The sequence below is a fragment of the Xiphophorus maculatus genome, chromosome 14 (genome assembly GCF_002775205.1).
Source record: "Xiphophorus maculatus strain JP 163 A chromosome 14, X_maculatus-5.0-male, whole genome shotgun sequence".
Lineage (NCBI taxonomy): Eukaryota > Metazoa > Chordata > Actinopteri > Cyprinodontiformes > Poeciliidae > Xiphophorus > Xiphophorus maculatus.
The window spans coordinates 19,232,954-19,247,979 of record NC_036456.1 but is presented as its reverse complement, the minus strand read 5'-3'; the positions used below and the strand labels follow the sequence as shown (position 1 = coordinate 19,247,979).

Genomic DNA, 15,026 nt, shown 5'->3' with positions numbered 1-15,026 from the left:
CAAATGTAGCCCAATTTGAAAGAAAATGTTTTCGATCTTCCACAGATCCTGCGTTGAAGTCACCATCATGAGCCTCTTGGCTGCTTGAAGCCCTGTCCTCTGCTCATAAATTTATATAATTTCTTAGAATTGAACTGATTTGGTTCTAAATATGTAATGTAGTTTCTTGTCTCCCATAATAGTGTCTCCATTTGGTCACACAGTCTAAATGAGATAAAAACCTTTTGCAGATGCACCTAAAACTCTCCTCGCCTGATCTCTGGTCTGAACTTTAATAATCTTTCTTGGAAGAAACAGATGTGTGTAAAAACTATAATTAGAAAGATAAGGCATGGGGTTTAACCAAGCCTGTAGCGTAATGGTGTTAGAAACACACATTTAAGATAAATAGAAAATGGAAATGAATAAGTAGAAGCAGAGCTCTGCTCTGTGGCTCTGAATGACTAAAAATGTCAAAGAACCAACTAATGTTTTAAAATATAGATCAAATAACAAATGCAAGTTTTAACAGTTTCTGTTTTTTATGGAATAATTGAATTTAAACAGCAGAACAACAATAAATGTATCTGCAATCTTTTAGATTTATTTTTTCTTGTCATTAGTTTGGAAACATCAGCATCATGTAAAGGAAAATGTATTCATCCTGTTTTTGCAAAGGTTTTCTTTATTTTGAAACCTAAAATTAGAAATAAAATACTGATTCTTTAACTAACTTATAATTCTTTCTGAAAAAGAATTATAAGTTCTTTTTCAGAAGGTAATGGAACATTTGCAACTCTTTTGTTTGGCTAGGCTGAGTTTGGTTTGGTTAGTCCGAGTTTGCAGCTGTGCTCTCCTCTTTCCGTTTTCACATGATGGATTGAACAGTTGTCTGTGAGAGCTTCAAAGCCTAGGATATTGTTTTACACCATAACCCAGCTGTAAACGAGATCTCAGGGACCTTCAAGATGTTCTTTGGCGACTGGGAGCCGTTTCTTTGTGTTCTTTTTAGCCAGTCGCTGGTTTCATCCTGTCGAAGCTTTTCTCTTCCCTCGCCTTCTTCATTCAAACCAGACTCTGTTTCAGTCATTTATTGATACCTCAAATCCGACAGTGAAATTGGAACTGAAAATCTTGCTTAAAAAATTCAATTGGGGAGTTTTGCTTTCACAAACTACCAAGTGGTTTGGAGCTTCTCAAACCACTTGGCAAACCAATTCATAAATTATGATTAATGAAATCAATCATAATTTTAATACAATTTTTGATTTAAGTTAGATCTTTGTTTGATCTAAAATGATCTAAAAGCTAAAACTTTACAAAAAAGGAGGGATGGGATATTCAAAACAAAGAACTGTTGTTGTATCAAACCTCCAGGTCTGTTGGCTCAGATCTGCTTTGCTGCTTCTCCATGTTTGGTTCTGGTTCTTGTTCAGTTTCTATGCATCACAAATCTGGAACAAACTTCCAGAAAACTGCAAAACAGGCGAAACACTGAGATCTTTTAAACCAACACTAAACTCCCACCTGCTGGAGTTGCCTTTGATTCCTAACAACTGCAACATCGATCAATACAGTGGATGTGCATGATTGCATTTGATGTAATGTTTGTTTCTTAATCGGATACTGAATGATGTCTTCATAGTGTAAAGCGCTTTCAGCTGCCTTGTTACTGAAATTTGCTACACAAATCAACCAGGCTTGATTCACACCACTTGTATTTCTGCAAGGCACACCGATGCATTCAGAGGAAACGGGACGCAGCCGGAGATCCAACCTGCAACAAGGCGAAGATCGCATGTATAGAGAGGAAGAAATGCTCATCCGCTGTAAGAAACAGTGTGGCACACATTTCTAATCACCATGCATGTGCAGCAGTCTGAGTTATTGCTTTTACATCATTTCGTCTTCTCCGCCCAAGTTATTTTCATTCCGCCGCATACTTTAGCAGAGCGGCATTTGCTGTGTGGCTGCAGCTTGAACACATCTTCACGATTTCAGCTCCAAGTTCGTTCTCCTTTCTTCGCTCTGGGAAATCTGAAGTCCTGTGATTTGGAGAATGTGTGGCATGTTTAGCTTTTTCCTCAACTTTGCGTGCATCACCTTAGCAACGCAGACAGGGACCAGGCGCACGGACTCTGTCACGACTCTCATTAAAACCGTTATAACTCATATTAATGGCCGCCATGAACCCGGGTGGGGGGTGCTGAGGGCTTAATGGGAAGCATAAATCATAAGAGTGTAGGTTACATGTGTCCGAATTACTTAACATCCCAACAATGATTTGTATTTCAGCTTCGCCCATATCTGACGTTCGTCCTCATCCGCCGACATCTCGCTAGACGCTCTTGGAGCTCCCATCTGGTGTTAATGAAAGTCAGCTTCTCGTTTAATGAAACACAACTTACCACATACGTGTTGTTGAAAGTGGACAGCTTTGATGTGGGTTTTGGTGGGAGTTAAGGTCGCTGTGATTTAAGCGAGCTGTAAATTCCTCCTGGCTCGGCCGGTGTCCCCGTCTGACATTCGCTGACTCGTCCTTTCTCAGGTCAGGGCTGCACACATCAAAGCCGAACCGGTAGCAGCTTTCAGACCTCAGCTTCCCTCCATTGATGTCCCGTAATTTACTTTTTTTTTCTGTCTGAACCACAACGTCACCAAAGCAAAACAAAGTGCATTATTACTGTTTTGAAAACATGGCAGGTTTCGTTTTTGCAGGGCTTTTTTTGTTATTTTGTTTTTGGAGAAGGTCAATATCTTCCTCTCTGCCAAACATTTTTCACATCCTTCTTGAAATTCTGGTCTGGATTTATTACAGTCCTGCTGCTCATAACCCTGTTTTTGTACTCTTGTTCTAATTATTATTTTTGACATTTTAGCAAATGTCTAGAATAAATACTTGCTAAACTGGAATAGACTGTAATAGATTTTTAAAATTTGACGTCTGCTTGTCCCCATCTCTGGTAAAACAAAAAAACAAAACAAAAAAAACAAAAGGAAGCAACTTCCTCAGTCAGTTGATAATTTATGTTCTGTGGCACAAATAAAACTCCAAACTGGATCCTTCACAGATTACCACAAAAGCACAGGTTATTAATCTGTGAATAATCCTAACCCCATACCCACTGCTGCTTCTGGAGCAGCAGATTACTAATCTGTGCATGGTTTCGTTAACTAGAGGAGCAGAGACAAGGTTCCTACACATTTTCCATTTTCAAGACTCATTTTCCTAAATCTTTCCATCAGTTTTTCATTACAAAATTTTACATTTTTTTTCCACTTTTGTTGTTTTGTTTTGATTTTTTCACTAATTACGAAACACTTCTAAAGTTGGCTTTGGATTTAGCACTGTGGTATAGAGCAAAAATACTTTTATAGTAATTTTGTTAAACTAATTTTGAACGAGTGTGAACTAGATTTAATACATATTCTTCAATTCACAGTGTGTAATAACAAAATTCCGAAACAAAGTCATTTGAATTCCCCGTTTGCCATCTAGACATTATCCAGATCAAGAACTTTGGGTTTCGTTTCTACTTCCAGATTAGAAGTAGAAGCTGTCAAGAGGATTAAAGCGATCAATGAATTGACCAAAAACTGAAAATGCGACGAGGAAACCAAAGATAAATGTTGTAAATATTAAAGAGTCACTCATTTGTTTTCTTTTAGATGATGGAATAAGACGTAAAGCCACTTCGTTTTTTTTACGTCCATGCTTATCCACACTGAGAAAATGTAGCCGTCATATGAGACGTCTTCAAGGTAACGAGCGCAACTAGCTGGGCCGACTACATGATCTGAGTAAATCATCGACATGAAAGCCAGTGGGTTTAGTGGGAAGCATGAAAGATGGAGAGAGTTGGAGGAGAGGAAGCTCATTATAAAAGTTTAGCTGGCAGTTAATTCCACGAGGAGTTAAAATTCCCACGTGTCGGATGAAGGGGGAATGGGATGGATGAGGAAAGATGTTCCATATGTTCTCCATCTCCATCCTCCCCTGACAAGACATTGATCTCGCATCACGTTTCTCCTCTTTGTGCATCACTTTTCTCTGGTTCTCCCAGCTTTTCCTCAGCCCCGCAGGTCGGGCAATGTCACACACACACACAGACCGTGGTCTGGCAGCGAACGCTGAGTGCGTGCCTGTTTGCACACACTTCCCGAAAGCACCGGTGAGGAAGGCCTGCGATCTGTTGATGCATTTCCCTCGTTTGCATTGTTAATTGTTTATTTTTCGGTGACTCTGGAATCTGCGGGTGCATACAATAGCTCCTAAATCCGAGTCGTCCACGTGTCCCCGCTTGTGTTTCACCCCTTCGCCACAATGTAGGAAACACACCGAAAGCTTAAATGACACGTCGTCTAAAAATAGCAGCTCAACTCCTTCACCCTTCCCTCGGTCAGACGCCGCTCTGGCCGGATAACCTCGGCCTCACCCCGCCGCGGAGCGCTCCGCCTCGTCACGAAATGCACGCTTATCCCACTGTACAAGAGCCACCTCTCCCTGTAAACTGGAAACGGGGGAGGCGGTGATTGTTTTCAGCCAAACAAAGGCAGCCTGTAAACAGGAGTGGAGCAGCTCCAAAGCTGCTGGTTGGTTGGGTCTTTTCTGCAGCCCGGAGGGGAAGCTGCCACTGCTGTGTCACCATCTTGGAGCGCCTCAAGGCTCTGTCCCGGGGCTCAGCTTTGTTTTGTTTTTTTTTGTTTGTTATTTTAAAATCATTTTCTTTGTCTCACTTTTCTGTAGTAGCTGTATATCTACACAGAGCCGTTCTGTGGGCCCCCAGGCCATGTTGTCAGTCTGATCACAGGGGCTGCTGTGAGTCAGTCCGGCTGTCTGTGTCTCCCTCCGTCCCTCGCAGGAGAGGGAAGGAAAAGAATGCAGAGAAAGTAGGGAGATGTGAAGTGAAGGGTGAGCTGCCGCCCTTCCTCCTCCTCCTCCTCCTCTTCTGTCCTCCTTATAGTTTAAGCCATAGGATAATCTGTGGAGGAATTCCAGAAGGCAAGAATCCAGGGATTAACCACAAAAAAAGACGAAGAAGAAAAAAAAAAACGAGAGAAAAACGGTGGATGATGGAATTTTAAAGCTTTTCCTGTAATGATTGCTCGGGTTTTCTGTTCTCGGAGATAAATTTGTGACAGCAGTGTGTCAGGTGTTGATAAGCTAAAGAATAAATTCAGATGTGTCAGACGCGCTCATTAATGCATTTAAGCTCTACAAGATTTACTTTGACAGCTGAGCATTTGGGACGACTCTTTGGTAGAGTAGTCGTCTTGCGATCGGAAGGTTGTAGGTTCGATTCCAGCTTCCTCCTGCCACATGTCGATGTGCCTCTGGGCAAGGCACTTAACCCAAAGTTGCCTACTGATCGGTGTATAAATGTGTGTGTTTGTGAGTGCCACTTGGTGAATGTGACTCTAGTGAAAAGCGCTTTGAGTGGTCAAAACGACTGGAAAAGCGCTATATAAGGTCAGTCCATTTAAACCAAAGATATTTCTATCTGAAATGTCCCGTTTCCGACCCGTAAACAAATCATTCACTTTAACATGGGTGCATGTTAATGTACATGTCTGTTTATCTATGTGTTTATTTTTCAGTTGTATTTAAGAAATTTTCAACGTTTTTAGAGATAAACAGTGATGCATTTTATACTTTGAATTAATTGTAGGTTTTATTTCTTTTTACGCGTAAAATAAATGCAGCAAATTATGACTTCCTATCATAAACTAAAGACTTTCTGGACTTTTATAACCATATTTTCCTGCCGCAGAGTGAGTAAAATATACAGAATTAATGAATGCGCACAAAATGTCCTTTAATTGGTATGAATTGGTGCCTGGTTGGTATTAAGTATTCCATCATTTTTGCCTAAAAAACTTTGACTGATGATAAAAATGACCAACTTTGATTCTTCTTCCCTCAGTAATAACCTCCACACCCAAGAGTTTGGCTGTACCTGTAGTAGGTATCCACAGAAAATGTTGGCTATGTCCACTGTCTAACCACAGCAGGGAAATATATGCAGCCAAAAAACCACTTAAGATCAAAGTTGGGAAATAACAGCACTGAAGAACGTGATGATGAGGCTTTCCTGAGTTGTTTTCATCGCGTTAACAATACCTCTGCGTCTAGATAATTATTATTGACAAAGATGTCCGCCTTTTAAACTAAAGCTGCAGTCTGCGATGTCTCGTTGAATAACAGCCAGTTACTTTACGGAGAAGCTGAGTATTTGTGTACGGTTCCAGTAAATATCCATGATTCTGGCATCAGAGTTGTGTTCAAAGCTCCGTGTCTCTATCTGAGCGCGGCGCTGTTATTGTAAACACGCTGCATCTTCAGAGCTTAGCTGCTGTCCCACTTAACTGGACGAAAAAACAGGCTTTAGCTTCAATTATATGATGTCTGATATTGCGCCTTCTTACATCATGCTTGTGGCTTGTTTATGTGTTTTATTTGGTGCTGTGTGTGTGTGTGTGTGTGTGTGTGTGTGTTGTGTTTGTCCGTCGCTGTTTTTGCCAGCCTGGATGTCCGAGAATATCATCACTGTGGGTGTTTGTCTGGCAGCTGTAATGGCTGCTGCTCCGAGTCGTACATCAAGTTCTGTTCATTAGTTTGTCGTCTTTATTTTCAAAGCCAGGATTACATCAGATTATTCAAAAAATTATAACTACTGTGTACTTTTTCTGATAACATGTCCTCGCATCTCTGAGTTTGATTAAGGATTTGTGTCTTCAGAGCTCTGCCTCCGACTGTCTGATCCAAAACTATTAGGAGGTTGTTGTTTTTTTTGTATTACTATTTTGAACTTTAAACTCTAAACTTGAATGTGAAACATCAACATTTAAGCTTTTATTTCCAGGATACTGAATGTAGAACTTTATCTGTTGCAACTGTAAAGGTGAGCAAAGGGTAAGAGATTTTAAAAATGGATTCTTTTAAAGGAAAATGCAGCTCAGTGGGGTTGAGGTTTCCACACTGAGTTGGTGTTGTTTGTGAGCACAAATCATTTTTAGACCTTTTTAGAATTGTATCCAAAAGAAAACAGCATTTAAGAAACCTTGACCCTATATTTTGTTTTTTTTATCTGTATTTATTTTGGATTTAGCTAACTTTATCACTTTTCTGCTGATTTTCTTAATGTCCTTCAAACCATCTGTTGCCTCATACTTGAATGTATTTCATGTTTTGTTGGGATTTTTATGTATCTAAAGATACAAAAGGGACAGAAAAAGATTTTATTTTATTTTTACCAAGTAAAAAAATCTGAACTGCTTTCCTTTCATTTCCCCCCCCATTCCTCTTAGAAAAATCAACCAAACTCAGTCAGATTGACTGCTCACCCCAGATCTAAACCAGGCGTTGCTTTGACCGTGTAGATATTTGTAGCATCTAACCTGCATGATAAAACTGAAAAAAGATAACAGGTGAAACAGTTTAAATATATGGCGTCGAAATGAATCAAATTAAGTTTATCCAAGTTGATTTATTAAGTTGTCAAGTACAAATGTAAATGTATTAAGTTTTGCAAACGTCATTGAATTATATATATATATAATATATAACATTTAACACTCTCTTTTTTCACCGTAGCTCCATCCACCTCACAGTAAACGTTGACCATGATGCTGCCGCCTCCATGTTTCAACTGCAGGGTTTTACAGTGAACTATTACCTATTTGTGCTACTGTATTGTAGCACAAATATTTCTGTGGATCTCCAATTTATTTGTGGAAATTCAGTTTCTCTCATAGAGCATCTAAAATATTTAAAAGAAGATGTAACATGGGAACCTTGACGCTTCTTGACTTCATGCCAGAAGCACCATTTATTTTTCTTGGTGCTGATTGGCTGACCCCCCAAGACTGTACATATTATGATTTGCTGTAAGTGCTTAGATGATTTCCATTATCTGTAATAATGTATGTTAAGCTATATTTGAACTATTAAAATAGGCAGTTTTATGATGGGTTTTCTAGTATTTCATCTACTTGTGAACAAATCTGGTCCCTTACCTGCGGAGTCCAAAAAACTTGTAGGTTTATTCTACTTGCATTGAATTTTTTGTTTTGCTTTCTGTCATACATTTAGTTACGGTAATGCATCGCAGCATTAATGTTTGTGATGAAAAGATGTGAACAAAGGTGTGTGTTTCTATAAAACGTCTTCACTGATCACACCGCTTGATTCCGACTTATTTCTACCATCTGTTTTCTGTTTGATTTTTCAGGTTAGCCCACCCGCTTCCAACCCACTCTCACTCGGTGTGTGTGCAGCCGTGGCAGGTAAGCAGCAGCGGTTTATGAGTGTGTGTGTGTGACTGAGTTTCTCCTCTAATAGATTATCGATGCACTTCTGGGTTGGTTGGCTTCAGCAGACAGTGGAAATGGGCCTGGACTCCCCCGAGGAAACAAGATATGCCCAATACAAACTCCTCACAGCTAACACACACACACAAAAACACACGCACGCCAGGCGAGACCATGAAGCGCATTTCGCACAGTCGAACACACACTCGCGTACAATTAGACACACCACACACCTGCTGGGTTTTCAGAGAAAGCTGAGCTCCATTCTGCCTGCATCTAGAGATGAAAGGGGGAGAAGAGGAGAGACGAGGAGGAGGAAGAGGAGGAGGCAAACAGGGAGGTGCAGGACAAAGAAAGGGAGAGCAGATAAAGAGGAAGAGGAGGAGCGAGTATGAAGAGTGACAGCCAACTCTTCCACCTCTCCTCCTTTCTTGTGTCCTGATCTCCTTTGTGAGCAGATGGGTGGAGGTATCAGATAGTAATGAAAGCCAAAACAGGAAGGGGGGAAAAAAAGCCCATAAAAACACACCGGCAGTCCACACACACACACACACACACACACACACTTTGACTCCAGCACACAGGAGCAACACTTTACATCCATTGTTGCTCCTGCTCTCGTATTTACGTTCATGTCTGTGTGCGGCGCTGCGCTGCAGGCGTATCCATGTCAGCCCTGAAGAGGAGCTGAGAGTGAAAGACGGGGAAGCTGTCCAGACGGACGACGAGTCGGACAAATGAGACGGGAAGCAGAACGAGGGGACACAGCCGGAGTCTCTGGGTCAGCAAGACGCAACCAGAGACATGATGGAGAATTAAAATTTCTCAGTGGCTTTTACCCTTTTACCTCGTTACATTTTAACAACAAACTTTTATTTTACCGAAATATTTGCGGTCACACCAACACAAAGTAGCACTCAAACTTTTTGGCAAGCAAAATCTGGAAATGTCACATCTGTTTCTTTTCAGTCTCTTGTTCTCCGATTCTGTCAAATAACATAAATTGGGCTTCAGAAGTCAAGCAAGTTTATTAGTATAGAACATTATAGCAACGATGCAACTAAAAGTACTTGACATAAAGAAGAAAAAAACAGAGCATTGCAGCAGCAAAATACAGAAAATTGATGTTAGGTTGAAAAACAGACTTCAGTTTTTGATGTTCCAGTTATCATTAATCAACTCTATACGGGTTTTAATAAATCATTTTTCTCCCTTTCTTTTTTTTTTTTTTTAAAGAAATTACAAATGACAGAAAATATTTTTGAAAACTTGCTTTTATTTCAATCACTTGAATTCAAAGTGCAGCTAATTTCAAACTGTAAAACAAGATGGCAGCTCGACTGAACTACAGAAGCTCCAGGAGTGACTTTGTGAAAATAATACAGATTGAAAAATAAATAAATAAAGTGGAAGATGTCCACACAGTACCACATGTAGACAGAGGAAGGTGGCTGGTCCGTGAAATATGGAGCGAAAACAGAAAACTTTACTCTTCCTGGCTCATTGGCAGCTGTTCATGCCACTGTGGTTCATAACGAGGCAAACCTCAATTTAGTGGCACCCGGATTAAAATACTTCCACCCTTTAGACAACTTCAGCCTTCTGGAAATGTTAACATTCAGAACTCGGCTCGTTAGGCTGCAATCAGATGGCTTTCCCGCCATGTTTGTATTGAAAGCGTAGCACTGATGGAGCGAGCTAATGACCGGAGCCGAGCTCGGCTGGCTCACGCACAGATGCTCAAACGCTGCTGCGGCGAGGCGACGCGGCACATAATGGTGGAAAAATGGTGGACATTAACAAAGAAATAAATTTAAAAAACGATGTCGTTGAAGTTGACGAGTTATTAATCAATTACCTTGTCAATTCAAATTGCAACAAGCAATTGTTTTGTGAAAACCTCAGAGGTTTGTTAGAGAACAAACAGGAAGAAGACAGCAGGCAGGTCGAGGAGGAAGTTATGGCCGAAAGTAAAGCTTGGAAAAATAAGCAACTTTGACCTCAACGTCCTGAAAAAGGTGCCACAAAATTGATTATTTCAGACTGCAACAATCACAACAAACATGTAGACGGTATCAGTATGAGTCTAACGGACTGATGCAGTGAATACACCATCCTGCAGTGAAACATGGAGGTGGCAGCATCATGCTGTGGCTTATGCTTCGTTTCAACAGGAACAGGTAAACCAGTCAGAGTCAAACAGTCCTAAACGACCAAATGTTTATTTGTGGAAACGGCTTAGCCAAAGTTAAAAACAAAATCCAGACTAGAATTTGGGGCAAGGCGTGAAAACTGACACTCTTCACAGCACGTTTACTTCGTCTGTGCGGTTTATTGCGAACGTCTGGGCCTTACGTTCACTCCACCTCTGTCTCTGCCAGAGCGCAACGTTCTTCTGATGCGTTTTAATATCGATGTTGCTCATCCGAACATCGGCGCATGCAGCTCCCCTCTCCAGTAAAACTTGAGGAACCGAGCGGAAGAAGAGGTGAAGGTTTAATATTTGAGCGGGGATAAAAGAAGCAGGAGACTGGGTCTGAAGCAGTGTTAATTGAACACAGCTGTACCTCGTTAAACATTAATTGGCAATTAATCAGCTCACCCACACCCTTCAGTTGAATCATATCTTTATGTCTTTTAAAAAGGGAAAGGGAGAGAGAGGGAATAAAGTGAATTATCCACAGTGTGGCACAAAGGAAGTCTGTTCCAGCTCTTCCTTCCTTCCTCCCTGTCCCGGATCGTTCTCTCCTCCATCTCCTCACCCATCTTCTCTCTCTCTGCCTCTCTCCATGTGCCTCATTCAGCACATTAATCGGATTTTCTGCCTTTATCTCCATTTCCTTTCCGTCATATGCCTGTGGCCTATCCAGAGATCGAGACGGGAGGGGGTGAAAGGGAGATGTTCCAACAACAAAGAGGAAGTGAGAGGAGGGGAGAAGATGGAGGAGAGCTGGTGGTGGTCCTGATATTCCTGGTTGAAGAAAATCAGCAGAAGAGTCAGAATTTCAGAAGAAAACAAGAGATTTATTCGTCTAAATTCTCTGGATTTTGTGTTTTTATGATGAAAATGTATGTAGAAGGTGGAAACTGGCAAAAGCAATCCACAGGAGATGCAGTGTCTTTTACATGGTTTTCACAATGTTACCATTTAAAATCTGGCATGCATTTGATTAAGTTAAAGATTAAAGTCACTATCAAGGACGAAAACTAAACTATTAATTTTCAAACTGCCACTCAGGCATCTTGTTTGTCCTCCTAGAGCCTCGTTTCAGCTGTAACATCCAGTCCTGCAGATGTTTCCTTCATGCTCCTCATTTCAACACGTCTGCAGCTGCCGAGTCGCAGGCGCAACGTTCAACGTTCGCACCACCGCTGAGCTGTCGTAAATCAAGTGGGCTAGTATCACTCTGATCAGTTTTCTCACAACATTAATTAGAGTGCCAAGCGTGCGCAGGTTGAGTAAATTAGGGCGGCGCTGGAGGGAAGTGGCTGAGCGTATTGCTTTAAGGTCGGCGGCGTGGCAGGAGTCCTGACTGGGGTCTAATTTGTGACGACTAAATTGCGATACAGAGAGAACGTAGGTGTTTTTCATTAAAAGAAGAAGGAGATCTTTGGCTTCACTCAAGCACAAACTAATCTTAATAAGCAGCTCTGTACGGGAAGCTTCTCTGCCTTGGTTTTGTCTGATTTTCATGTGTTGAGACGTTTTTAGTTACTTTGACTTTGTCCCTCTTTTTGTCATTTCTTCTTTGTACTCTGATTTTTCTTTCTTTCATTCTTTTCTTTCATTTTGCATCTTTGCAGCCCTGGCTTGTGAGTTCATGCAGCTGTTCTCGATGTGTCATCTGAGCAGAACCTTTTTCTTACATTCAGTTGCTGCGTAGCACAAATGCCGTCGCAGAAAGAAAGTATCAGGTATTCCCAAGAGTTCCGTACTTAAGTTTTTGTAAAGTACGAAATGTTTTGGCCAGGAAAATTTTGTCCTTGCCACGTTGAGTAAAAGAACAATTTTTCTTTGTTCTTGCACAGTTTCCATCAGCTTTTATAGTTGCTGATGAGGCACCCGTCCCTCCCTTGAAGAAGGTGTGGACTTTTTTCCAAGGTCACGCCAACTTGCAGGATAAAATTTACACTTCCTTAATATTCCCAGTGGCTTTTACCTTCCTGTTAAAACCCACTTACATCAACAATCCTGCAGATGTGGTGAAAAGACCATCTCTTGTTTATCTTTCCCATGATTGCAACTTACTTAGTATTTATTTTGTGGGAGGGATTTATAGTTGCATCTACGAATAGTTACATGGTTTATTACATTTCAACTCCACTTTTAGCCTTTAAAACTGTCTGACTGAATTAAAAGCAACAATACCAACAAGTCAAACAACATTTGTAACAAAATAAAGACTATTTAGGTTTTTGACGTCTTTGGAGAGCGAAAGATTAGGGTGATGACATAGAGGCCTCAAAGATATGGAGTTCGTCACTAAAGATATGGTCAGGAATTGGTTGCTGTAATAATAACAAATGATCATTGTGAAGGGTATAAACCTTTGAATTTTTTCTTAAAACGTGTTTAAAACACATTTTAAAATTGCTTCCTTGTCTCCCGACAAACATCTGTCTGTGTTCACGTCAGAAACTAACCGATCATTTAAATCTGCAAAGTTTATACCTTGCTTAACCCCTAACCCTGTCACACCGTTTTTTGAGGGGCTGAATATATCTGACTGCGCCTGAGTATTTCATACAGTAATAAATGGATTGACTCGTCTCCTACTCTGTAATTTAAATAATCTGAAGATTTAGGAGGAGAATATTTTAGTCTCTGATCGAATCAACATCTGATTCTCTACTACTAGTTTATTATTACTGGGAATAGTTTCCAAACCCTTTTATGTCGTTAAAGTTGGTCATTTCAGTCTGCTGCTTAAGGCACTTTCTGTTCTTACAGTAATCTGTGCTGTAAACCCAGTTTGTCCAGCATTTCCAGTGTGACTAGCTGCTCTGCTCCAGACCTGCAGGCTGTCATAATCTCCACTGAAAACACCAACAAGGATAACCTGCCTTGGCGACACCAGTTGGTTTTTACACGCCTGTCCCTCGATCTTTTACTGTCTGGATTTCTCTCGTCTGGATTTCTTTCCATCTCGCTCGATTAAATGCTCTTTTAAGCGCTTTGTTTCCCCCTCCGTCTCGTGTCCTTATCTGATGCCCCTTCTCTTTGCTCTCTTTATTTGCGTCGTTTTGGCTGCGTCCCAGAGTCCTCCTCTGTGAATCCATCTAGGTTTCCTTTTTGTTTGCCGTCCTGTCCTATCAATTGCCATCTATCTCCGCTCAGTGTCAGAGTTTCTCTTTCTCTCTCTGTCTGGCTCAAATATTACAAATACAATTTCGTATTGGCTCAGGGCCAAACCGGCGCAGCAATGAATCAATGCAGCAATGGAGTTATGTAACTTGCCACCTTATTGACCGGTCTGTCTTCTTTCTTCCCTCCTGGTTGATTTCTTTGCTTCTTACTCCATTTTTTCACTTCCTATATCGGCGGCTACAAGCTATTTAAATCACATGAACGTTGTTTGTAATTGTTCTACTGAAGGCTTGTAACACACTGCAGAGTCTACGCTGTAATCTGTTATTTCCTTTCTAAATTGAAATAGAATAATTGCTTTCATTTCATCAGAGTTCAACAAAAACACTGTTGATACCTTTTAGTTGATGACTACGTGGCGATCCATTTGTTCTTTTGCAATGATTAATTACAGTACACTCAGAGCTCCTGGCAATACAACAGAAATTAAATATTGACAGACTAACTATTGGCTGCATTGTGCGTTCTCTCTTCAGTTGTAATCCATAAGGTCAGGCGGTGAGTTCAAGCCTCTCTTGGAGAGAAGACGCTGCAGTGAGGTAAGGTTAGGGTTTCTTTTGGTGATTTTCTTATTCCTAAGGAGACTTGGCTTAATGATTAAACATTCTGAAGGTGGTTCTGGGTTTAAATAAAAGTTGGGTTAAATGCAGAGGACATTTGCCTTTCTGCTCAAATGGACCGTTCTGCTCAGTGCAGCGTTTTCAGCGTTTTTGTTTTCAGAACTATCTTTAATTATTCATGGCACAGATTCATCAAAGTGGTGGGAATAGTCTGCAGAGACTTCGGTCCGTATGAACTCCTTGTCAAGTTCAAGAAAGCGGTTTGAGATGATTCAGGCTTTGCAACACGCTGCATTATCCTGCAGGAAGTGGGGATGGGGATGTGTTCGAGAAGCGGAGATGGACAATTCTGCTGTGATTTACGAAGGCCAAAGCTTGGTTATCTTGATAATTGATGAGCTAATATATACTAAACTTTAAGCCCTGCACAATATATCACAATTATATATCTATATCGGTCTGTGCAACGTTCATATCATAAAGGATTGTTTGGAGTCCAATAATTGTTTGAGAATATATTCTGAGCGTTATTAACTTTCACACAGTCCAGCTACTCTTGGACCTCAGTGCAGCATTCAACACTGTTGACCATGATGCATTATTGAATATTTCTGGAGAGCTGAGTCAGATTCCCTGGTCCAGTACTTGACTTGACTTATATGAATCGTACATAAAGAACAGAACAGGGACTTCTTTGAGTTAGTAGGTAACTTCTCACTAGAGCAGACAGAAATCTCATGTGGGGTACCCCAAGGCTCAGTCCTGGGGCCCCTGATGTTTAGTATCTACTTTCTCTCACTAACTCAGGT

General features: G+C 40.8%; 1 protein-coding gene across 3 annotated transcripts in view; it reads left to right on the top strand.

Moving 5' to 3' along the window:
- LOC102225181 (lysine-specific demethylase 6B-like) overlaps window positions 1–15,026 on the top strand; it is a 108,147-nt gene that overhangs the window by 32,446 nt on the left and 60,675 nt on the right. For all 3 annotated transcript variants that reach the window (XM_023346870.1, XM_023346869.1, XM_023346871.1), the window contains exon 4: window positions 8,211–8,265. The gene's annotated coding sequence lies outside the window, so the exon portion shown is untranslated. The remainder of the gene's footprint in view (window positions 1–8,210; window positions 8,266–15,026) is intronic.